At 34.4% G+C, this 26,503-nt stretch overlaps 1 long non-coding RNA gene and 1 other non-coding gene across 2 annotated transcripts in view; one reads left to right on the top strand and one right to left on the bottom strand.

Moving 5' to 3' along the window:
* The first annotated feature begins 1,476 nt into the window (after positions 1-1,476).
* The window catches only part of LOC118763918, a 38,517-nt gene continuing 13,490 nt past the window's right edge, over positions 1,477-26,503 (top strand). Inside the window, exons 1-2 of the long non-coding RNA XR_004999680.1 lie at positions 1,477-1,486; positions 15,151-15,337. This is a non-coding gene — a long non-coding RNA (uncharacterized LOC118763918). The remainder of the gene's footprint in view (positions 1,487-15,150; positions 15,338-26,503) is intronic.
* Positions 11,666-11,737, bottom strand: Trnad-guc. The gene has a single exon. It is a non-coding gene; the product is annotated as a tRNA-Asp (tRNA).

Consider the following 26,503-nt stretch of genomic DNA (forward strand, 5'->3'; position numbering starts at 1 on the left):
GGTATAAAGCAAACTTCGACTTAAAACACCGAAAAGGAGTACGTGTGACACGACTACTGACATGTTTCCATCTCTAGTTTCAAGCAAACGCAAAAGCCATTAATGCAGTCACTTGTAGGTTCTGATATGAGCCCAAGAATTAACAAGGCCAGAGCTTAGCTTGTCCCTTGTATGGTTATCTTCCTAGTTAAGCGGACTGGAGCAACTTCAGAAGAAGTTTTTTGCTCGAGAACACAACGCACCGCCTGGTTCGGATATCGAAACCATAATCTTGCGCTCGTGATTTCAACGAGTGCAACCCTCTAACCACTAAGACACGCGTTTCCAACGCGTTAAGTCTACCTGCTACAAATAACAGTCAAATAATCACTAGACAACACTCTATGGTATTAAACAGAGAGGTATACATTGAGAATATGTAATTAGAGACTGCATTTTCAAACGCAAGCCTCCTCTCTATCCATGGTTGGGTTGTCACATTCACCAGGACTGCACTCTGGCTAAAAAAAGGACATCATCCAGTTTTGATGAAGTCACGTTAGCCTTTTATATATTTAGATTTTCCACAAATTATCTTGACACTAGATATAAGTTATGTACGGTGTGCGTTCGACAATGCATGTAGTTGCGATATCTATACATACTTTCGAGATGTCTTAATACCGATGTTAGCTCAGTGCAAGTAATTATACAGTAATCGTTTACGACTTATCTTCTTCAACGGTAGTAGATTCACACAAGACAATCAACATCTGAGGACAAGTTTGCATGAACCAACGAAAATACGTCTCTATAACATAGAGCTGAACTTTATCTGTCCACAAATTATTACAGATCGCAAGTGCGATAACAAACATTTATCCTCAAAAAATATCAAGCCTGGAGAAAGTACTAAAGAATAAAGGCACAGAAAGTCACACACACGCACACAGACGCACACACATTTACACGCACATGCACAGCACCCACTAATGCACATACATAGAAAGTTAGAAATGTATACGTAGATTTGTGTAAAAATCTATGCACACATGCATACATTCATACATACATGCGCACCGACACGCACACACACACCTATGCGGAGAAAGAAAGAGAAAAATACCGAGCTTTAAGTCCTAATAAATCTCAACAGTCACATGCTGACAGGGAGAACACATATAACAGAATACGAACAGTTCATCGAATTATCTCATCTGTACATTATAGTGATCATGTCTAAGACAAATTAGATACAACAGAGATAAAAATAAAAATAAAATCACTTTCTTAAAAACATGAACATAGCAATCATCATAAGTACACCGTGCACCTTGCCTGCAGCATGCAGGTAGAATATTTCTGGTATGCACATAAATGAGGTACACACATGTCATCAAAGCAGTAACATGAAACAGCGTGCTAAATAAAGAACAAAGGATTCTTTTTGTACTGTTTTCTTTATGTTTTTTCATGAAGCCTGAAAGACGCCAAATGCTTGACAGTTGTATAGTTAAAAGCCAGAGGTTTATTAAAACATCGTACGTTATTAACCTCAACTGCAGATTAATTAGAATTCAGAACCTGCTTTATTTCTATCATCGGTTCAGGTGAATAATAATATTAATACTAACGAAAACAGATAAAACAACAGGCATCTCTGCTGCCTTCTTACAGATACCATCTATTAACATTAATCAAACAACGGAAGTAATACAACAACACATGCAAGTATTGAGCGGTATCCATGGGAGTAATATTATTTTAACTGTATTACACTTAAACGTTGCGAAGCAAGTCTAAAACATACACTACGTAGGCTTCGAATGCTTTTAACTGAATTCAATATTGTCAGCATTCACGGTTGATCTTCAGTCCTCTAACCGCTCATCTGCATATCTGTCTGCATACATTTGGTACTCAGATGTTCAGTCTGGGTATCAGTTGCATAAATCTCACTGCAACTGTATTAGGTATTATGCGGGGTAATGAAAAGTTCCTAGTTTTTAGGATATCGTTAAAGGCCTGGTTGAAGGCCCAATCTTCCGTGTTCCTGTACAGAGCCGCTGCAATAAGTATGTTAATCTGAGAGGGGAATATGTTGAATAAAATCATAATCAAGTGATCATCCTTTGTTTTCTTTTACCCAAGGCCATGAACATTTCGGCACACCCTTAACGTATCCTCCCTTAACGCATAAAAAAAAATAGTGAAATTTATCTCTTAACTAACATTCATTGTAACATCCATCATGAGTAAAGAATTTTAAGAAAGCACAGTTCTGAAATCATAACAGAAAATTTTAAGCAAAAATTAAAGAACGGAAACTATAGAAGCATATTATTCGGATCACAATAAAAATAGGAATACATACTTTGATTGTGATGAAGAATGAACAAAAAATACATCGCTTAAAATGTTCCTTTGTCAGAAACAAATAGATGTGATATTTATCGCCAAATCAATATGGCTGTTACTACCGTTTTAAGCTGACAGATCTTCCACCAGCAAACGGCACCCTGTATATATTGTAAGATTGCAAGCAGAGGAGCGAACCCATACCATCATTTAGTACTCTACGAGATCATGAGACCGAAGGGTTTCGGGCTACTTGTGCCCTACTTTAGACGTGGATACCCGACTGCTAGAAATAACAGGGATTCGCTGCAGCGAAATGTAACTAATTTAAAAAGCCACACTGTTCCGCTACCACCCAATTACAACAGAAAAAGCAAAGTGAAACCTTATAAGGATATACTCTGTATACATATGCCTTTTACACTCTACAATCAACAATTTATTAGGTGCGCGCCAAAGAGACTGCTAGAAATTGTCTCTATGTTTCCTCAAGTTTTACACTATCTATAAAGTAAAGTTACAATAACCTACTTGCCCTTAGCCGCTAAGTAACTTATCCGGCGTACTAAAAACTCTACCAGCTCACTGTATTAACGCCCTTAAGCTTTAATTTCAAATTTTGGCACAGGGTGTGCATTCTTGGGGGAAGGTATAATTTGATTACATCGACGCAAGTGATGAACTGGTACATATTTTATCAAACCCGAAAGGATAAAAAGCAAAATCGACCTCGGCGGCATTTGAACTCACAAAGACAGACGAAATGCCGATAAGCATTTTGCCCGAAGTGTCAACGATCCTACCAGCTCACCGCCTTAACGCTCTCAAATATTCTTTTCTACTCTAGGCTCAAGGCCAGAAATTTTTGGGAAGGGGGGCCGTCGATTAGATTGACCCCAGTACGCAACTGGTACTTAATTTATCGACTCCGAAAGGATGAGTGTCAAAGTCGACCTCGGTGGAAACTCCCTTAAATATTAAACCACTGACTTATACATTTATGGTCTGGATGATAACAAGATGTATTATTGGAGATAAAATTGAAAATAGTTTCCTATTGGTTTTTATTGCTTCTTTCTCAGATAAATATGATGCAAATTCAACTAATTCTAGTTTTAAAATCGGAATTCTGCGACTGAAACCAAAATGTCTGTGCCTCAATGAAGTTTCAGATATATGACTATGAATAATGCGGTTTGTTTAAATTTGGCATACAGCCATTTTTCAGAGATGATAATACACTATTGATTTAATTACTGATGTTTTTGTATGTTCTGGTGGGAAGGGGTAAAGTTGAAATTTACGGTATTTGTATTAATAATTGAAAGTGAATACTGTAATATATACCCCCACATCATACTACTTTTTGAACATCACAAAATGGGAAAAAATGGTGAGATTATATAAAAACAAAAATATTTAAAGTATAAGTAACACAATATGCAAAATCTAATTACTTCCTAACATATATAAAATAATAATTTAGAAGCCGGCACTTAGTAAAGACCATTCATAGATCAACTGTCATGGGTATAAATATATATCATCATCCGAATAAGTGAAAGAGCCACTTCAGATCTGTATAAAGATCGAACAATTGAGAAAATTAAATAGCATAGATGCAATATAATGAAAATCATATTTGGAACGAGTGTAATGTCGGTGATTTGAGAAAGTTATGTATATGTGAAAGGTAGTTAAGAAATTTTAAGAAAATAATAGAGAAGACAATTGATTGAGAGACATAACGTTGGCATATTTTATTCTTATGGTGGAACATGAAATGATAACATGTATGATCGATAGTTAGTAATAGGGAACTAGCTACCCGGTTAAATAGACACATAAAGGAATCTCTCTTAAATTCATGAATAATTTTTACATTACATTAAATTTTATACACAACAATGCAAATTCCGCACGGTCGGTTCTGTAATGATTTACTCAATATATATAATATCGTGTATAGGATAATATCGAGATAAATGATTTCTAATTAGCACTGCTGAGATTTTCTTCTATTGTTGCATGTCATATGTCATGTTTTACAAATCTACAAAGTCCGATTGAGCGCAGCCTGTAATAAAAGAATATACATACGTACACACGTACATACATATACACACACACGCATATATATCATATATATATATATATATTACATACATATGCATATATACATATATACATATATACAGATATATATATATGTATACATACATATATACCTACATATATATGTGTATATACATATATACATACATATATATATATATATATATGTATATATATATATATATTATATATATATATATATATATGTGTGTCTATATACATATATACATACATATATACCTTTATATATATATGTATATATACATACATATATATATGTATATATATATATATATATATATTTTATATATATATATTATATATATATATTAGGAGTAAAATATGTGCTAATGAAATAGGTCTTAGGTTTTCGTTTCGCTTCTGCCAAACTAAATAACATATGCTATACCGGATTATTTGAAAAGATAAAACGAAAAGCAACAGAAAAACATGCAACGAACTACTACTATTGAAGCGGGTGACATTTTCAAATAAACTTCAAAAGAATGTTAAAGGTTGTTATTACATCAGTAAATCCATATGATGTCTTCTCTCAAGCTTAACGTCTCTTTCTATATATGTATCTCGTTAAGTCTCATTTCTTTCAATTTTCTTCCTAATGATTATTTGAAGTGCACATATAGACTCACGCATGAACTCACATATTCCCTCTCTCTCACTCACTCTCTGTCCCTCCGTCCCTCACAGGTACACACTTATACCATTAATAAACATTCCTACTTGCTTCTTTCTTCCGTACTTTGTTTTCTTTATCACTCTTTATGTTTGCATCCTTTATATAAACTTATTATTGTATAAGTATATTCATACATGTAAATGAATCATTACCGGCAGTTCCTCTCACCTCTTATTGCACCCATCCTAGGTAACTCATAACTCAAACCACTTCACACAGTAACCTTCTATTTAAAGTATTGCAAGGGAAATATTTCATATCTTACGCAGCTTCATACAACAGCATTTTTTGTGACGGAATATCAAGGAGACGAAGATAGTTTCTCTTTGTTCTGGCAGAGAAGCGAATCATACAGTTGATATCAAAATAGGATGGCTGGGCTCGTAGTTTAGAAAAGAGCAGCCATATGGCCAACGGACTTGCTCAAAATAACAGATATGTCTCTCTTAAATCAGATACATTTTCGATCGAGGATCTCTTTGAATTTGCCTGATCTGGGACTAAGTAATAACCTCTGATATGTAGAGAAAACCGTTTTTGATAAGCGAGCCGGACGAAACTCGACTCGTCATCGGGAAAGCTACATAACAGATGAATCATCATCAGGATGGTCATATGACTAAATTAAGTTGAAAGTAATGTTTCCTTATGCGTACCATTCAGCAAGTACTTCAAGCCATGGTTTGCCAATGAGTGCTCTACATGGACACTCGACCAGCACGAAAAACCATCTAAATTTCCATTGAATCTTATCATACTAAAGATAATACTTTTGACAGTGTGAAGTCATACGAAAAAGATGGGATATAGATAAGAAAATGTCGCGGGGGCGGTATATCTCTAGTTTAACCATACACATAAGCAAGCACACACATACACACACCGATCTTCATAAACGCACACATACACTATATTTGGATGTCGTGTCGATGTTTTTATGTGTAGGTTTGTTTCCCCTCCTACGCAGATAGTATAAAGCAAATATTCCTTATGTGTTCATGATTCATTGATCAATCATCGTATGACTTACCCAACACTTCCCCAACTGATACTAAGTACTTATCAAAAATTGCTCATAAATTACACACTGCACGTTTGTCAGAGACGTCAATAAATACTTGATGAATATTTATACACACTACAGCGTATATTAGAAATTCTAAAATGGATTTAAAATAGTTAAGCTAAAGTTTCATAGACTTTGACTGTAGAAGTTTGAAGCAGCTTTGAGTATAACCTGTTATCTTTTCGTACTTATGTATATGTATATAGATAAAAATACACATATACGCGTGTATGTATATGTATGCATACATACAAGTATGTATATGCACGTAAATGCATACATACATGCATATATAAGATATATATATGCATATATACATATGAATATGTATGTATGTATGTCTATATATATATATGTGTGTGTGTGTATGTGTATGTATGTATATATGTATATATATACACGCGCATATACACAGATATGTAGAAAGTAAATAGACACCTATAATTTTTTAAAAGTTTCTGATCTAAGCGTATTAATGTGTTTTCAGCGGTGTAGAATTTACAATGTAATTATTCATTTTCATGACACGCACAAAATAATTCAGCAGAATTCTCAGATTTTCAAAGATGTCGTATTGTTGGGCAATCTGAGGCTGGTCTTAGCCAGCGAAAAATTGCCGCAAATCTTATAGTGCAATTCAAAAGCCAAAGAAATGTCAACAGATTCTCGTCCCGGATGACCGGTGCCCTTGGAAAGGATGCTTTGCTGTTTGAAGAGGACTGTGGAAACCGAACCCCGTTCGAAGCCTTCTGACATTGCAAAACAGCTAGATGTTAGTCCAAGAACGTGTGTTACATATCTGCATAAGCTTCCATATTATGGACGAGCAGCTAGAAGAAAACGTCCCCCTCAACAAATTAATATCATGAAAAGAACAAAATAGGCTAAGGTGATGACAAGAAAATCCACTTCATTTTGGGATAGAGTGATTTTCTCAGATGAATCCTGATTTGCATTATTTTCAGAGAGTGGACGTGTTTGGGTCTGGAGGCTTCCCAATCAAGAATTTGATTTGAAACGACTCCATCTAACTGTGAAACATGGCGGTATCTCTGTAACGGTATGGGAAGCTGTCACCGGCAAAGGTCGTTCTGAGCTGATCGAATGTGTTGGAACCACAAACTCTGAAAAATACTTCGAAATACTTAAGCAAAGGCTTCTTCCGATGTATTCATGCGATAACATAACGAAAAGTGAGTTTTTATACATGCAAGATGGGGCTCGATGCCACACAGTGAAAAGGAATCAATAATCGTTGACTGAAAAGGGGATCAACTAGCTTACTTGACTGAGCCGATCTCCTGACATGAACCCAACTGAAAATCATTGGAGCATACTAGATAGAGCTATACGAAAACCTCGACAGAAACCTAAATCTAAAGATGAATTGTTTCGATTGTTGCGTGTAATATGGGCAAAAATTCCACAAGAGACAATCGCAAAGTTCATCAATTCAATACAAAAATGTGTTTTTGAATTAAAAACTGCAAAGGGAATGTCAACTAAATGCTAAAGTATGTAGTCCTACCTATCGATTACATTTCAATTGTTCGCTTTGCGTATTAAATAAAATATTTTGAAAATTAAAAGTGTCTATTTACTCCCTGTCTGTGTATGTATGTATGTATGTATGTAGTATGTATGTATGTATGTATGTATGTATGTATGTATGTATGTATATATATATATATATTATATATATATATATATATTATATATATATATATATATATATATATATATATATATATATATACAGAGAGAGACCAGAGTGTAAGTACACCGATATATATATATATATATGTAAGTATATCTATATTATCTTTATATATAAAAAATCCTTTCCCTGTTTGTTTGTCCCTTATGCATTCTCAAACAGCTCCACCAAATCGGATCAGATTTTACAAGGTAATACTATTAGATCCCGCGAGTGTCAACATGTAATTTTTATTTTCAATTGCATGAAAACAATATAGCATTTTGTCAAAAATAATCTTTCTATAGTCAACTATACTAAAAGTCATTTTATACTACGACAACGACATCACATTTTCCATATGAGTGTGTATTTGACTGTGAATGTGAGCGTATTTGCGAATTCGTTACGTATGACAGAGCAAATGACATTTTATACGATGACGACACATTTTGTACATAAGTATGTATGTGTCTGTCACTGTGTGTGAGTGTTCACGCGTTCATTGCGAGCGACATAGTAAAGGACATTTTACACGACAACGACGACGCATTTTGTATATTAGTGTATATGTGTCTGTGAATGTGTGTGTATTTGCGCGTTCGTTACGTACCACATAATAAAGGACATTTTATACCACCTCCAACACCACGACACATTTTGTATATGTGCGTATGTGTATGTGAGTATGTGTGTTTGCTTGTGTGCTTGCATGTCCGTTACGTAAATGTATGTCTGTATGTCTGTCTTAGTATATGTATGTGAGTGTATGTGAGAGTGTATGTGCGTGTCCGTGGATGTAAGAGTGTATGTGTGATTGTCAATCACACTGATGTAAACTGGCTATTGTTTCCAAGTAATGAAGTGGTTGATAAACTCAATCATGAACTTCAAAACTAACAGACACATCAGAAATGACTTTTTCATTAATACACAAAACGTTCCCCCAGGATCAGGCTGTTCAATAACCTGTTGAATTTCTGAACACACTTCAAATCCACTGGGATGCCATTGCATAAGTTGACACTGAAGCTGAATGCTTCTATTATGTTCCTTAGGAATCTTGAACCACATCACCTGTGTAATGGACCTCGCTTAATTGTTACTTCCATGAAGCCCTATATCCTACAGGTAACAAAATCACAACAGGCATTGACAAAGAAGAAAATAGCTTTATCCCAAAATTCCTTCTCTTACCTACAGATGTTCCATTTGAGTTTAAAAGGTTTCAGTTTTCAGTCAAACAAAGTTTTTGTCTTTCAATTAACAAATCTCAGCGTCACCCCACAAAGTAGTTGGGCTTCATCTCTCTGCTACATGCCTCTCCTACGGCCAACACTATGTTGGTTGCTCACCAGCTGGAAGCAGCAACAATTTATTCATTTGGATATTCAACAAAAAATTACACAGTGAATATTTTTTATCCCGAAATCCTTCAAGATTGACAGTTTTTCCGTTCTAAATTCTATTAGCATTACAATTTGGATTTGTTTTAATATAATATATATATTTTAAACTAATTATGAGAAAAAATATATATCTTCATATTAATTGTTTACTAACCAGAATAAGAACAGCACTAGCATGGGTAACCCCGGGTAACGCAGCTAATATGATATATATATATATATATATATATATATTATATATATATATATATAATATATATATATATATATTTATAAATTAAATTAGAGATACTGTGAAATTTGATTTAATCCTAAATCTAATTTTTCCCTGTAAGTTTGGATATACTCCTTAATATCATTATATATATACATATATATATATATATATATATATATATATATATAATATATATATATATATATATGTATATATATAATGATATTAAGGAGTATATCCAAACTTACAGGGAAAAATTAGATTTAGGATTAAATCAAATTTCACAGTATCTCTAATTTAATTTATAAATATATATATATATAATATATATATATATATATATATATATATATATATATCATATTAGCTGCGTTACCCGGGGTTACCCATGCTAGTGCTGTTCTTATTCTGGTTAGTAAACAATTAATATGAAGATATATTTTTTATTCTCATAATTAGTTTAAAATATATATATTATATTAAAACAAATCCAATTTGTAATGCTAATAGAATTTAGAACTGAAAAACTGTCAATCTTGAAGGATTTCGGGATAAAAAATATTCACTGTGTAATTTTTTGTTGAATATCCAAATGAATAAATTGTTGCTGCTTCCAGCTGGTGAGCAACCAACATAGTGTTGGCCGTATATATATATGTATATATGTATATATTATATATATATGTATATATGTATATATATATAGAGAGAGAGGGGGGAGATGTACCTCGTTTTAGTATTTGGTTTGAAAGATTCTTGGTGTAAATTCGTGCATTGGTGTAATTACCTTTCAAAGACACAAGAAGATAGATATAAAATATATCAAATAAATATAGCAGTACTTAGTAGGTGAGTTGCATCTAATAACTTCATTAAACATAAAGCACTAATTTAAGCATAAAAGTCACATGCATTCTAACATTTATAAACATTTATGATATCTGTAATTGGGAGTGAAACAGTAGAATCCACCAAACTGTTGATACTTTGCCTGGAGACGTTATAAGTATAGTTTCGAACGTTACAACTTTCCAATTCAACGCGGCAAAATATTTTATTCCATTCTGCAAACTTTGGGAAAATGAGATTTGAAGTAAGCAAATGGCTTGTAGCAACATCTTAAATACTTTCAAGTTTATCGTTTTATGTGGAGTCGATACCCACCTTGAATGTTACTATATCGATGTATATATTTAAATTTCTTTTTCATTTCAAAAAGCATTGGGAACTGTACGCTATCTTAAGTATCAATCGATTAAATTTTAAAAAAGAGGATTCACTCGTATTCTTTTTATGTGTTCTATATAAGTCGCACAGTTCGGATAAAAATGATTTCGTATGCTCAATAAATCTACTTTCCAAAGAAGTAATGTAAGAGGTTTCGAAAATCTTTCTAAAAATTGGTGTTTTCATTGATTTTCAATGTACAGCACCCAGAGCACTTTGAACTTTAATTAGACTTCTCGAAGTTGCTGAATCTTATGCAAAGCGTCTCAATGCCAATGTTTTAGATGCTTGATTACAGCAAAACGAGTATTTATTTGATTTATGTTGGAGCATTTTAATACAAAAGTTGCTTCATTGACGGTTCTTGTTTATGATTTCCCCATTTTGCTAAGATATGTTTTCATCAGATTTGACTGAGTATAGATAAAAAATGATCATGATTTCTTCCAGTATTAAAGGATTAATTACAAGAGACATAACATAGTCAGGTAGCCGGGCTGCCTAATGCCTTTTATCTCAACATGATTAGAATAATTTGACAACATTATATTATCTGAATTATTTTCATTTGGAAAATATCTTCTTGTAAATTTTATTGATCAATACGAAATTAAAAGTGCCTAATGGAACTATTTAATTATCTTCGGTGTTACTTCCTGCTGTAATATTACCAACGCTAATGCGATATTTGGCACTTTCTTATGCCATTTTTTTTATAATTAAGAATGCAAACCAAAGAGACAACATACAAACTTTGCACCTGAAACTTTGCACCACTTATGTTATCATTTGATATAATTGATTTTTAAGATAATTTGCACAGATATGATGATTTTGATTTTTCCAGTTTCAGCTAATGAGCTGTGGCCATGCTGGGGCACCGCCATTTAAATTAAGATGCCTCCCCGGCGGGGAATCGAACCCCGGTCTCCCGCGTGACAGGCGGGGATACTTACCACTATACTACCGAGGAGACTTGTAAAATAAAATTAGCTTCAAATCTGCAGATTTTCGTTCGATTTTTCCTTCTTTCATTTCTGAAAGTTGAAACCTATCAACATGACTCCAATACCCATTAATTTCTACCTGGGTGTGACAAATGCAATAATAAAAGCTGTCAACAAGCAGAATTCATGACCCAGTTTCTATTCCTAGTTGGAGTGTCTTCATAGGAAAAAGTTAGAGAACATCAAACAATCTTACTTCCTTCTATATTTGTAATTTTACGTCTACGTAAGAAATCAATAATTTCCAGTTGAAGAATATCTTATTTAGTTTCAGCTACCATTCTAACACAAATGTGTGTTTCTGAAACATTAACTCAGACAAAATAAATTCATAAAGAAATTCCATTTGTTTCGCCTAAACTAAATTAACGAAACTTTTTTACCAAATAAAATTTATAGTGTTTTAATAGTTTTAGCGGTGGATAATAATCTTATTCGTCTGTAAGTTTTTCAATCATTTTATTGCAGCCTTAAAATTGTGGAAAGTGATTTAACTTTAAAAGAAGACTTCAATAAATCAAAATTAGTTTAAAATGCGTTGATGGTACTTAACATCGCAGATGCATGTTTATCTTTTCATTGAAGTTGGATATGTAATTTGTTTAAATATAAGGTGACATTTGTTATAATTAGAAAATCCATTAATTTCGTAGTGTAATTACGGTTAATCGTCGTATTTCAGCGTTAAACAATCTAATGTTTAAGCAAGAAATAAATTGTTTTAAATGTCTGAAATTATTAATTTTGTTAATAAACGTGAAGTCGGGAAGGAAACTCCTTTTCTGAACAGCTTCACCTGTTTATAAAATAACTGATTTATTGATTCATTTGCTACATCTCATCGTAAGCTTTTAATAGTGATGTAATGTGGTCTGCTCTTCTCTTGTAGTAGCTGTTTATTCTAAATTCAAAACGGATGTTTAAGGGCACAAAACAGAGAATATTTCTCGGAGCCATACTTAAGAAACCAAGCGAAATATATGCTTTTAAAATAAAACTCAATAAAACTATGGTGCCGCATCTTTGAATGCATTTACTTAATTGAAGGACATGTTATTTACTATACATATTTACCGTTGACAGTATTATGTTTACTGATGGCATGTCTTTTTTAAGGCAACATGTCCAACAATTCCCCTCTTGTGGGGAAAAGTACAAAGCATTATTAAAAGTGTTGTAGACACAAACGTCTCCACGAAGCTTTTCTAATCATGTACTACGCAGTGTAATCTAACTCGGGATGTTGTAAACCTGACGCAAACTACTTAGCCCTTCATATTTGTAGAATAGCAGTAAACTGCCTATTGCTAAGAATATTTCAAATATGTTGAAACAAATAGCTATATTCAGATGGAGGTAATTCTTGTCCGGAATGGATTCAATATAATCTTTTAATTTTACATTCTTGATTCTCGAATTTGAATTAATGAGAAGGATCAACCAATACCAGTTCTTGCTGGTTATCGCAGTTCAACGTTGACAATGATTCAAAACATTCCAGTTGTAACAAGCCAGCTGTTGTCATTTCATTCATAGGGTTATCTAAGATCACACTACCCAGTGTGAGTTTGTTTTTGAAACAGTAGGGTAGAATTCTATGAAGATTTTGCTGATACGTCTAGCAGGTCAATTGTCCCGCTCATTGGCCTGAAATAGTTAACAGTTATGCGCAGTGGTCGGTTCGATTAACCAGACCGTCTTTCAACAAGAATTGGTATTATGCTTGGTCATGGTCATAATTTTAAATTGCATTTAAATCGATAATTTAAAATTCTTTTCACATTCAGAGATTAATTCTTTTGTTTTTCAGCTTAGTGTTTTAATGTAGCACATAAAATTTAATTCTAAATGGCTTTTTTTTTATTACGATTGGGCATAAGGTCATTTTTTCCGATGACGAATGATGTAATCGATTGAATCGACTTCATTATATTACTGAGCTTTTTTTTATCGATCCAACAGTGAATATTGAACTCACACATAGATCAACGTACAAAGCTATGTTCTAGAATGACATATAATACAGATGAATTATCGATTATATCGAGTATTTGGTTAGCCTAAGATCAGCCCAGAATTAGTTATGAATATCCCACCTTCTTTCTGAAAGAGTACAGTTAAAATCGCATCATCCAACGGGTCCTTTGCTAAGTAGTTTTAAATATAATTACAAGGTTATTTGATAATTATATAGAGCAGTAAGAGCAACAATGTGGAAGTTCCCAACTTGGGTTTCCGATCATTTTGTTTTAAATAATGCTGATTATAGTGTGAGGTTCTTAAATTTTAATTTTTGCCCTTTCATTGAAGAGAATAGCAAGAGCAATTTCTATAAAATGTCTTTGAGAAATAGGAGGAAGAGGCGAAAAGAAGGAGTGAGAGAAGGAAGAGAATGAAGAACAGAAGAAAAGGAAAAGAGAAGGGTAAAGGAAAGAAATAGAGGGACCATTGACAATATCAATATTGATTACAAATATTGGCGCAAGGCGAGTAAATTTGGGGAGGGGGTCCAACTGGTACTTATTCTCTCAACTGCGAAAGGATGAAATGTAAAGTCGATCTCGACTGCATTTGAAATCAGAACGTAAAATCGGAAGAAATGCTTCTAAATATTTTTCTGACGCAGTAACGATTCTGCCAGTTTGCCATCTTCATTTACCAAAGTCAGTATTAGTTTCAAATTTTGGAATAAGGCCAGCAATTTCGAGGCGAGAGGGGGGGGTTAAGTCGATTACATCGACCCCTGTACTCAACTCATCTTATCGATCCTGAAATGGTTGAAAGGCTAAGTCGACCACGGTTGCATTTGAACCCAGAATGTGAAAACGGACAAAATGCTGCTAAGCATTTTGTGCATGGTGCTAATGATTTTGCTAGCTCGCCGCCTATGCCAATAAGAATGCTGATAAATATTTTTGGTGGGCTCAGATGAAAAATTTTGACTGGTGGCATTTCGTGTGTGTATGCATAATATATCACAAATGAATATAAAATACATACAAATGTATGCAGCTAAAAGTGTATATAAATCTGTTTCAGTGGATATATAAGATAAGAAAATTTGCTCGTCTTCGGACGCATATGTATGATATATATCAAATAAATGAAATGTGTGTGTGATTAAATTTGTGCATATTTGTGTCTACAATTAAATATCGAAATAAGCAAGAAACTTTATATGTATTCATATTAAGATAGAGAACTGTTTGAAATACCAGTGTTTGAAATTTCATAGTTTTTCGTGTTATATACACAATCAGCAATTATTAAATAACGATCGAATAATCATACATTTCTTAGGAAATGTTATGCCGATTTTCTCGGACACTTTCCGTATATTTTGTTACTATGGTACTCTATGAATTTTACCTTGTTTCAGCTTGACTGTGCACGCCGTCAGTTACGACGAAGAGTGTTCCATTTGATTCGACCAACAGAACATTCTGATCGTGAAATTAACGTGTAAGTGGCTGAATTCTCCACTGACATGCGTGGCCTTAACGTAATTCTCAAGAAGATTCAACATGACATACAAAATGTGAGAAGGTTGGCCCTCTGAATTACAGGTAAAACTCATTTTTGCCAGCTGAGTGTATTGGAGTGAAATGAAGTGTCTTGTTTAAGGGGACCTACTTATGACCTTGAGCTGAATATCCTAACACACTAAGTCACGCATCTGCACTTTGTTTCAAATTACCACTTTAATATCATTCAGTGCTTGAGATGGTATTTTCTCAGATCTAGAACATAATTCACTACTGGATAGTGGTTTTGGAATTCTCTTGTCTTAGCCTAGCCATTTCGTGCAGGCACATTAAACGACAGTTTCCATACTTGCAATATTCGGTAACTCCAAAATTCATATATTCTCTAAAACGTATTTTAAAAAAATGTGAAAAGCACATTTTGGCTAAAAGCGCTCTGACTGCTTGACATGTTTTGAATATAAAGTCCATGCTTCACAATTATGCAGGAAAACGGAGGTTATGCATGCTTTGAAAATATATATTTGTGCCATTCCACTGAGTGACCACTTAGACTCATGTGCTAAAGACTTAAACCCCAAATTCTATATATTCCCCTTCTACCAATGTAAAGACGGGATCACCACACAGGAGAGAATTAACAAGGAGAATCTCTTTATTGAAAAATTCCAAACACAACTTAATATGCAAACTCCTCGTTGATCAAACTTCCTTTCTCTACCTCACTCTTCATGGATGGACTAACACAAATATATAAAGATACCATGCATTCATCACTTCAAGCTAAAACTTATATTCTTTAAATATCAATTTTACTATTGTTGTTATTACTATCATTTTTATTATAAATGATATGACAATTTGAAATGCAATTGTCTATGCAGATTTATATAATTAGAAAATAATATAAATAAAGTGTTAAAATCTGAAAGTTAAGTTAACAAGCAATTATATAAAAAAGATAACGCAAATGAAGCTAAAATGATAATTTTATAATTTGGGTTTTATTGAAGAACTCAAAAGAGTTGTCTCCCCTTACTCACAACACAGGAACTGAAGAACCAGAACCACAATTACTACTACTTCCTGTCCTGCACACATGCTGAATTAAACAACACAACACATGCTCTTAATCCCTTTGGATCTTAACACCTCAAGGTAATTTTTTCGTGAACAACCATAAAACTCAAGATACACAACGAACTCACAATGTATCGGAGAACTTATTTTTTAATTTTTGTACATTTTTATCATTATTCTTTTACAAAAAACAATGCAATTTTCTTTTTTCCCCTTACTAATTTGTAAAAAACTTTTTAAAACATAAATATTCTTGACAAGTCATACAATGACGAAAACCGGTTGAATAAATATATATTTATATATTTTATCAATTTCTCATTTTATTAAAATTTTCTTTCATTTGAGCATTCTGCATTTAAAAAAAAAATTTCCTTACTTATATATATATTATATATATATATATATATATATATATATATATATATATATATATATATATATATATATATATATATATATATATACATATATATATATATAAGAACTTTTGCTTAATAAGGCTATATAGATATTAGAGCATTTATAGATAGGTCTTACAGCTGTTTCTAGGATATTAATTAATAATATCCCTTCATCGGAGACGGTGTGAGAGGAAAATTTAGTCATAGTTAGTTTCGATGTGATACAAAATAGAGAGTGAGGTGGAAGAAAGAAAATAGATGTAAGATATGTATGGGTATTGAAGTTGTAAATTCGTTTTATAGGCATAATGGTATATATGCAATAGTCCAATATCCTTTGAGTAAAATCCAAAAGTCCAACAGAGTTTAATATGAGTCCTTCCAAATATAGAGTTTATAAGCAATGTATGATTCCCTTATGAGGGAAATCCAACAGATTTTTAAACTTGGTCATTCTCAGTAGGGAATTTATATAGAGTGCTGCAGAGTGAAAGGTTTGTATTTAAAATGACCTAGAAATAAGGAGCGTATTAAGTATAGTTAAATTTAAAACACGAAGAGAGGAATGAAATAAAGAGAAAAAAGGAAAAGAAAAAAAGAGGATAGAAAGAAAAAATGAAAGAGTAAGGAGAGAGAGGATTAGTAAAAATAACAAAATAATAAAAAATAAATATATATAGATAGATATACATATACATACGTACATATATATTTATATATATACACACACGTACACTCGCACGTACACACACGCACGAGCGCAAGCACACACACATACACACGCGTACACTCAGACACTATCTCCCGCACACACGCACGCATACACACTCACACACACACATAACGTTGAGACAATACGGGCTTTCTAATTTCTCAAATGTTGCCAAGGCTTCTGAATTACGCCTGCACTTGCATCAAGATTCTTCTCCGTATATATCTATACCCGACATGTTGCGATGATATATGAAGAAAGGTACGTTTTGCAACGTACTACCATTTGCTTATACAGCAGAATCCCTACCAGGCTTTTCTATAAAAAAGGGTTAATAAAGAATACTTCCGTAAAGAATTAATGTGAGGCCTAAACTTTTATATACTAATAAACTTTATCTCTAAAAGTTTAAATTACTTCCTCGTGGAGCAACAGAGCACAAGATTTTCTTTTAAATCGGACATCCAAAACTAGGAAAGGTAGCATTACGACGTTTCAGACCTGACTACTTAATAGTTATAGAATAGCGTATATAAATACCCCCAGGGCAGTTTTTAAAAGGCATTTATGAAACAATGTAATGAAGCATACGGGGAATATATTAATGGAGTCTGTTATATGTTCCAGTTTTACACTATCGCTGGCTGAAGATGCTGTCGAGTACACTTTGCCACTTACAATATGCGCTCGCATGTTATCATGAGTGTCCCGGATGATATTTGTAAATTTATCAGGGAGACCGAGATACGTATACACACACACACACACACACACACACACACACACACACATATGACGGATGTTCATAAATTGCTTCTATGCTCTTATCGCATCACTTCTGAATATGAATAGCAATAGTAACATAGCTAAAAATATACACACACATATATGTACAGCTATCCTTCCATATATATATATATATACATACTTACATATACGTATACATATATGCATTTCACAACTTAAAGCATTTTTAAAAGAGTTGTCTTCTTGAATTTTTAATCGAGAATTAGACGTTTTTGTTTGTTTGTAGGTATGTGTGTACCTGCGTAAGTATGTCAGGTGTGAGTTTGTTTGTGTGTGTATGCGCGTGTGTGTGTGTGTGTGTGTGTGTGTGTGTGTGTGTGTGTGTGTGTGTGTGTGTGTGTGTGTGTGTTGTGTGTTTGTGTGTATGTGCCTGTAATTGTGTTTGTGTTTATGTTTTTTTTCCTTAAATGTTTTAAAGTGTAAGTGATTGATGGCTGATTTCTTTCTCGGAATATTAATGTTACCTTCTATTTAGAAACATCACCGTCTGCATAATAATAACAATAATATTGACAATGATGATGATGATGATGATGACGATTTGCATACGAATCTTTGTTGTCGTGTCAACGATGTACATTAGTTTCTTTGCCGAATTTTCTTCCCTTTAATGATGATGCGAAAAGACATACTACAGTATGGACAGTTCCATTTAATGGCCCTTCCGCATTTTCCCATGTTATTTCATTTGCTTTATATATTCATTTATTGCTTTGTAATTATTCTGGTTTATTGTTACGTGTATAGAAATAGAAATTCGGAATCTGGAATCACGTTTTCTGTCTTGGGGCATTTGTATTTTTAATATTTCATCTAAAAGTTCTTAGATTGTCTATAGAGAAATGAAAATAACAAATTTTAAAAATGTGTGACAAGAAGTTTCTTCCCAGTCCCATGATTTCGGCACAATGGGCAAATATCTTCTTCGATAGCCCTAGGCCGACCAAACAGACGGAAACTGAAAGCCTATAATATATATATTTGCGTATGTGTGTGTATGTGTTTCTATGTGTGTATCTATGTCTCTTAGTGCTTGTGTTTGCCGCACCACTACCACATGCCAACTGGTATTGGTTTTGTTTACATGCTCGTAGCCTAGAGGTTCGGCAAAAGAATATGATACCAATAAGTTCCAGGTTTTAGAAAAAGAAGTACTGACATCTATACATTACACTACGTCCTTCAACGCAGTACGCCAGTATGGCAACATTCCAATGACTGAAACAAATAAAAGATAAAATATTAGGTAAAATATAAAGTACCAAACTTGTTGAGGTAAACCATAATCAATCAGGTCCAAGATCAATCGAATTTCTGTCGAGCCATTACTGCTCCCAGATTTTGTTCGAGATATCGCCTATCTTGTTTCATATTTCCATTTCATCCTTCATTGTGTATCGGTTGGAAGGATGTAATTTGAGGGAGGTACGAGTTCCTATTTCTAGCAAACCAACTAACCACGTAAAACCTATAATCTAATGAAGCCGAAGCCTATCATCTATGTGAAATGGAAATGGGTCTCCTTCGGTTTTCGACAATGCATGTTCCACTTGTTCGATCAACAGGACGACCTTTTGTTTGATTTAGCATATAAGTGACTGAGTCTTCCTCATCCATGTGTACCATTGATACTATTCTCTGAGAGAATCAGAGAAACAAAATGCGGCAAGGCCACCCCTTTAACTTCTAAGAACGGTGCATGGAACGGTCGATAGAACTGACATGCAATTGCTGTCTACCTAGTTTCACTGACGGGGGTCACCTAAAGCTTACCGAAAATAACACGCAGTGGGATTGAACCAGTAACTTCGTGATAACAAAGCGAACTTCCCTATTCGCCATATCAGGGTCCATTGGCTACAGTAATTTTCTAAATAGACAAACCGATGAGAAAGCCTTTACAAAGTGGTCTGAAATCCTAGAATTAGCAGACTATTCCGCATCACTATTTCCTTTGACAGCGTAATAAAATTCCATGGTTATTTCCGAAATGATAACTATCACCAAGAAATAGAATTGATATTTTCTACTTATGCAATACTTTTTTCACTATCTCATGTAGATATCGTTTTCATACCCAACGCTAACTGTATTTGCTCCATAATTAGATATTTGCTGAAACATGCGGACAAAACAGTTAAGATAATTGCCGTTTATAAAAAAGTGTCACTGGGGATGTCTTCGCTTCTTGAGAGGGTTTTTATTTCTTCCAAAAAACGTTAGGTAAAACTGTGTTCTGTAGTTACCAGTAATAAAACATTTGAGTGGATATATTCGCTTTCCGCGATCAATGGGTTAAAGGAAGGAAAAGCTACACAATGAAATGTCATCTTAAATATACTAACAAATCAAAATTGATTTAAGTCATGAATGAGCGAGTATTAAACGAAAATATAATAATATGTTTCTGCAACTTTTCCCTCAAGCAAACGAGTAGCCCTTAGTTCGATTTCCTACAAAAATATTCTCTGCAGCGTTAAGAAGTGAAAATATTAAATACTATGTATATAAAATTAGATACACTTCGAACTAAAGAAGATATTCAGGATTGGAATATTTTTAATCATAGCTGGATCTGCTGGATCGAAAGAACTAACCTTAAAAGGTAAAAAACTACTACTACTAATACTACTACTACTACTACTACTACTACTACTACTACTACTACTACTACTACTAGAACTACTACCACCACCACTTCCAAAACTACTACTACTACTACTACTACTACTACCACCACCACTACCACCACCACTGCCACCACCACAATTACTACTACTACTACTACACTACTACTACTACTACTACTATACTACTACTACTACACTACTACTACTACTACTACTACTACTACTACTAGAACTACTACCACCACCACTTCCAAAACTACTACTACTACTACTACTACTACTACCACCACCACTACCACCACCACTGCCACCACCACAATTACTACTACTACTACTACTACTACTACTACTACTACTACTACTACTACTACTACTACTACACCACCACTACTGGACAGGGACAAATCTTAATACCAACCAAACATACCCGTGGTAATTCCATACTGTTTTACAGAAGACCTAAACTGGACGTGGTCAAAAAAAGGACAACATGGCAATGTCTCGGTCAAAGTCGCACATTTTTTGAACGCAGGATCAAGACTATCCGGGAGCTAATCAACAACAGCAACAACATAATTTTACACACACACACACACAAAGAAATACACACATATAAACACATAGACGGACATATACACACATATACACATATGTACATGCGTGTTTGAATGCATTTATCAATTTAAAAACAATTTAAAATAAATCTTCATTTACCTACTTTTTGACTTCCACTTGTTTCAATCAGAACACTGCGGTCATGGTTTGATGGGTTTTGTCGAATACATTGCGGGTTTTGATGGGTTTTGTCGAATAACACAGTGGTCATGGTTTGATGGTCCCTTGGGTTTTGTCAAATATATTGAACCCGGTATTTATTTTGAAGCCTAACACTTATTCTAGCGGGTTTTTTTTTACCGCAGGTGACATAAACAAACAAATACCAGTTATCAGACGGTGGTGGGAGAAAAAAACAAACATACACGTTCACACACACACACACGTCCACACACACACACACACACATACACACACACACACACACACAAACACACACACACACCACACACACACACACAAACAAACAAACAAACAGACAGACAAACACGCGCGCGCGACGGGTTTCTTTCGGTTTTTGTCTACCATGTCTTCTCACGGTTATTTGCTCGGTCTGGAGTTAAAGTAGAAGAAACTGCCCAAGGTGTCTCGCAGTGGGACTGAGCCCTAAACTATATGGTTGGAGAGTGAATTTCTTATCATAGTCATACCTGTGCTCATACAATCTATGTTGAAAAGTACCACGATGTTGATGGTAGTGTTTATGACTGGAAGAGCACTTTGTCTGTGATCCGAAATACGCCATATAAAAATACAAGAAAACAGGATAGGACAACCACCGCCAAGCTGTCATTTTATTATAGGTTTGCTTGATCAGAGCTTGCCTAGACCGTCTAAAACTGGGTCCTTTCTTGGTTTTCATCCAGATTATTTCCTTACATTTCATTTATCACTATACGAGCGATTAGAACATCGATGTCGAGATGATAATGATGATGGTTATGATGATAACGACGTCGAAGGACGTGATGGTAGTGGCGGTGGTGTTCGCAGCGGCGGCAGCGGTGTTTGTGTCCGTGACGGTGTTGTTGATGGTGTTGGTGTCAGTGATGAATATTTATTTTCTAATCAAATAGTCATTGATCGTTCATTTCCATGATTAATTAATCATTGTCAAGGATGATGCTGTTGGTATTTCTCTACTTTCTGCTAATACTTCTAGTTTTATTAATTGCTCTGAACTAACCAGATGTATCCGTTTCACGTATATCTGCTTGGGTTGACCAGTGGTAAAAAAGATAAATCATCAAAAATATTTTGACTACTTATATAATTGAAAATATTGAGGAGAAAAAATAGATTTCGAAAATGCTAAAAGTACAAGTGAAGTTCTGCGATAGTTTTATTCAGCAATATCCTTTCTTGTAAAGGCGGCGAGCTGGCAGAAACGTTAGAACGCCGGGCGAAATACTTAGCCGTATTTCGTCTGCCGTTACGTTCTGAGTTCAAATTCCGCCGAGGTCGACTTTGCCTTTCATCTTTTCGGTGTTGAAACATCAAGTACCAGTTACGCACTGGGGTTGATGTAATCGACTTAATCCGTTTGTTTTTCCTCTCTGTGTTTAGCCCCTTGTGAGTAGTAAACAAATAGGTATTTCGTCTGCCGCTACGTTCTGAGTTCAAATTCCGCGGATGTCGAATTTGCCTTTCATCTTTTCGGTGTCGATAAATCATGTACCTGTTACGCACCGGGGTCGATGTAATCGACTTAATCCATTTGTCTATCCATGTTTGTCCCCTCTGTGTGTAGCCCCTCGCGGGCAGTAACAAAATAGGTCGACTTTGCCTTTCAGTCTTTCGGAGTCGATAAATTAAGTACCAGATGCGTACTGGGGTCGATATAATCCACTGGCACCCTGTCCCAAAAGCCTTTGTTTATAATTTCTCCGTATACTCCGTCGCCTTTTTGGTAAATGACAGAAACCCTGTCATAGTCGCTCACGTATTATATGATTCCTTTTGGAAAATTATTTCTTATAATATTACTTGTTGGAATTTTTTTGTTTAATGTTTTTAACAAATAGGCGCAGGAGTGGCTGTGTGGTAAGTAGCTTGTTTACCAACCACATGGTTCCGGGTTCCGGGTTCAGTCCCACTGCGTGGCACCTTGGGCAAGTGTCTTCTTCTATAGCCTCGGGCCGACCAAAGCCTTGTGAGTGGATTTGGTAAACAGAAACTGAAAGAAGCCCGTCGTATATATGTACATATATATATATATATAATATATATATATATATATATATATTATATATATATATAATATATACATATATATATATATATATTATATATATATATATATATACATATATAGGCGCAGGAGTGGCTGTGTGGTAAGTAGCTTGTTTACCAACCACATGGTTCCGGCTTCCGGTTCAGTCCCACTGCGTGGCACCTTGGGCAAGTGTCTTCTTCTATAGCCTCGGGCCGACCAAAGCCTTGTGAGTGGATTTGGTAAACAGAAACTGAAAGAAGCCCGTCGTATATATGTACATATATATATATATATATATATATATATATATATATATATATATATATATATATATATAATATATATATATATATATATACATATATACGTGTGTGTGTGTGTATGTGTGTTTGTATGTCTGTGTTTGTCCTCCTAGTATTGCGTGACAACCGATGCTGGTGTGTTTATGATGTCCCCCGTTACTTAGCGGTTCGGCAAAAAGAGACCGATAGAATAAGTACTGGGCTTACAAAAGAATACGTCTCGGGGTCGAGTTGATCGATTAAAGGCGGTGCTCCAGCATGGCCGCAGTCAACTGACTGAAACAAGTAAAAGAGTAAAGAGTAAAGAGTAAATATAAAGCTTCAGAATTTTCCCGGAACCAATTCCATACATGGCTTCAGGGATATTTAGAGTGGTTTTAGAGACGCCTCAATCTAAATGATATCGTCACCGACGGGCACCAAGAAAGCGTAGTACTTCCTCCTGTAGCACAGATTTGTCCCGAGTCTATCAGCAAGAGGTCTAAGCCATTACTTCCCGATAATGGAGAGGAAGTAAAGAGTAGAAAAAAGAAGGTCAACTTTCAGAGACTTCAAGAATAGAAAGAACAAGATAAATGAGTCCAAACTAAAGCCATGAAATATCTTGGAAGTCTCCTAGAAAATGTAGTCTACTTTCTGGCCTGCTTGACCTCAAGGAAAGCGATAGGAATAGATTTCATAGTTTATTTTAATGTTGAAAAATACGGGTAATTTCGGAGTCCTCCGTTCGCAGATGATTAAGTCAGTTGTTAGAGTAGTGTAGTCCTTTTGTAATATTTCCGGTGGTTTTCCTTTCTTCTGAGGATGGATGCCCTTAATTAATATTTAACCTGCTTTACTACACATTAAGGCTTTGACTTACCCTAATATATATGCCTGCGTGCGTGAACATGTGCCTGCGTGTGTGTGTGGATGTGTGGATGTGTGGTGTAATTCCTTTAGTATGATGCGTTTAGTATTCAAACTACGTACACGCGTGACCAATAAAGAAAATGTTACTACAAAACAACCACTACTTCTTTTACTATGCGCATTTCGGTTGTTTTATATTTCTGGTAAAAGCGTAGGTTTAACATTTATGCCATAGTTTAGATTCAGAGGAGAACGAACGAAACAGAATTGTAAACTATCGCTACAACTTAACTGATCGAGGTATTACTCTTACTGTAATTATTTACTGCAAAGTAGACTTAGCCATTGAACCTTAAATATATTCCCTGCAGATACAGCTTCAGTGCTGTGAAAATGATGCAAACAAACGACCTTTTGTCTGACAATCCAATAAATAACAAGCTGCGATTCTCATTTTAGTGGATATTCTTGATTGGAATATGCCACTGTTGATTGATGAAAAGATTTATCTGTTAAATATCGTTTTTTCTTTTTTACAGAATTTGCGTTGTTGATAAAGGCTATAGACGAAAATTCAATTGATACAAATTATAGTATCAATAACAACGTTAACGATTGCAATTTAAATAAAATCGAACATACAAGCTTTCTTGTCTCCTCTTGCAATAAATAGCTGTAAAATTAATTTTAGAATTCACCCTTCTTTTTTTATATATATTATATCTGTAGGTGTCGGGAGTCATGGACCATTACCCCTTCCTGTCCTGCAGCTAGTCGGTTGCTTTTCCTGTAGCCAGCTAGTAAAGGTATTGATCCTCTTCTCTTCATGAGTTCTTCAGCTACCGCTCCCTTCCAGTATTATAGTTGTCAGCGAGCATTCAATGCATAGTTTGCCCTTCTAACGTCCACTAAACTTAGTTTGTTGCCTCTTTACATTGTTAAGAAGATTGTTGGTCTAAGGACTTCGACATTCGGTACCCTATCTGCATAATTTGTTCTCATATTTGTGTGAGGAACCATATCTTGCTAAACTTTTATAATTTTCCTTTATATTTCAAGAACTACAGCCATATATGAAGACGGGCGCTATACATACTCATAGTTTTTTTCTAGTTTTTTTCGTCGCGTTTATTTTCAGACGATTACTTGTGAATACACGATTCATTTCGCAAAAACGGCCTTTGCCTGACCAATCCTTGACTTCATATATTTAACAGTTTGCGATTCTCACCATACGTGCTTAAAAAAAGGAGGGGTTACTTTGGAAAATGTAGACTTATAAGCAGTATTTTTTCAAAGATAATGAAATAGTCATGGCTGAAATCTTTTAATAATAGTGATACTCTATAACATTATAATAACTAATTAAAATCAGCAACAACAAATTTTAATGAAAATAAAATATAAAAGTAAAAAGAGCCACGATGAGGCTGTATCTTGTAGGGAATATATTTAAGATTCAATGGCCAAGTCTACATTGCAGTAAATAAAAGTCATAAACATCCACAAAAATAAAGTAAACAACGATGACACCAGTGACATTGAAGTCGACGAAAACAACAGTAACAACAAGTGAAAATAAAAGACTGCATGATTACTGTTGAAACGTTTATGAAAAATATGTGATTGT

The sequence above is a fragment of the Octopus sinensis genome, linkage group LG6 (genome assembly GCF_006345805.1).
Source record: "Octopus sinensis linkage group LG6, ASM634580v1, whole genome shotgun sequence".
Classification (NCBI taxonomy): Eukaryota; Metazoa; Mollusca; class Cephalopoda; order Octopoda; family Octopodidae; genus Octopus; species Octopus sinensis.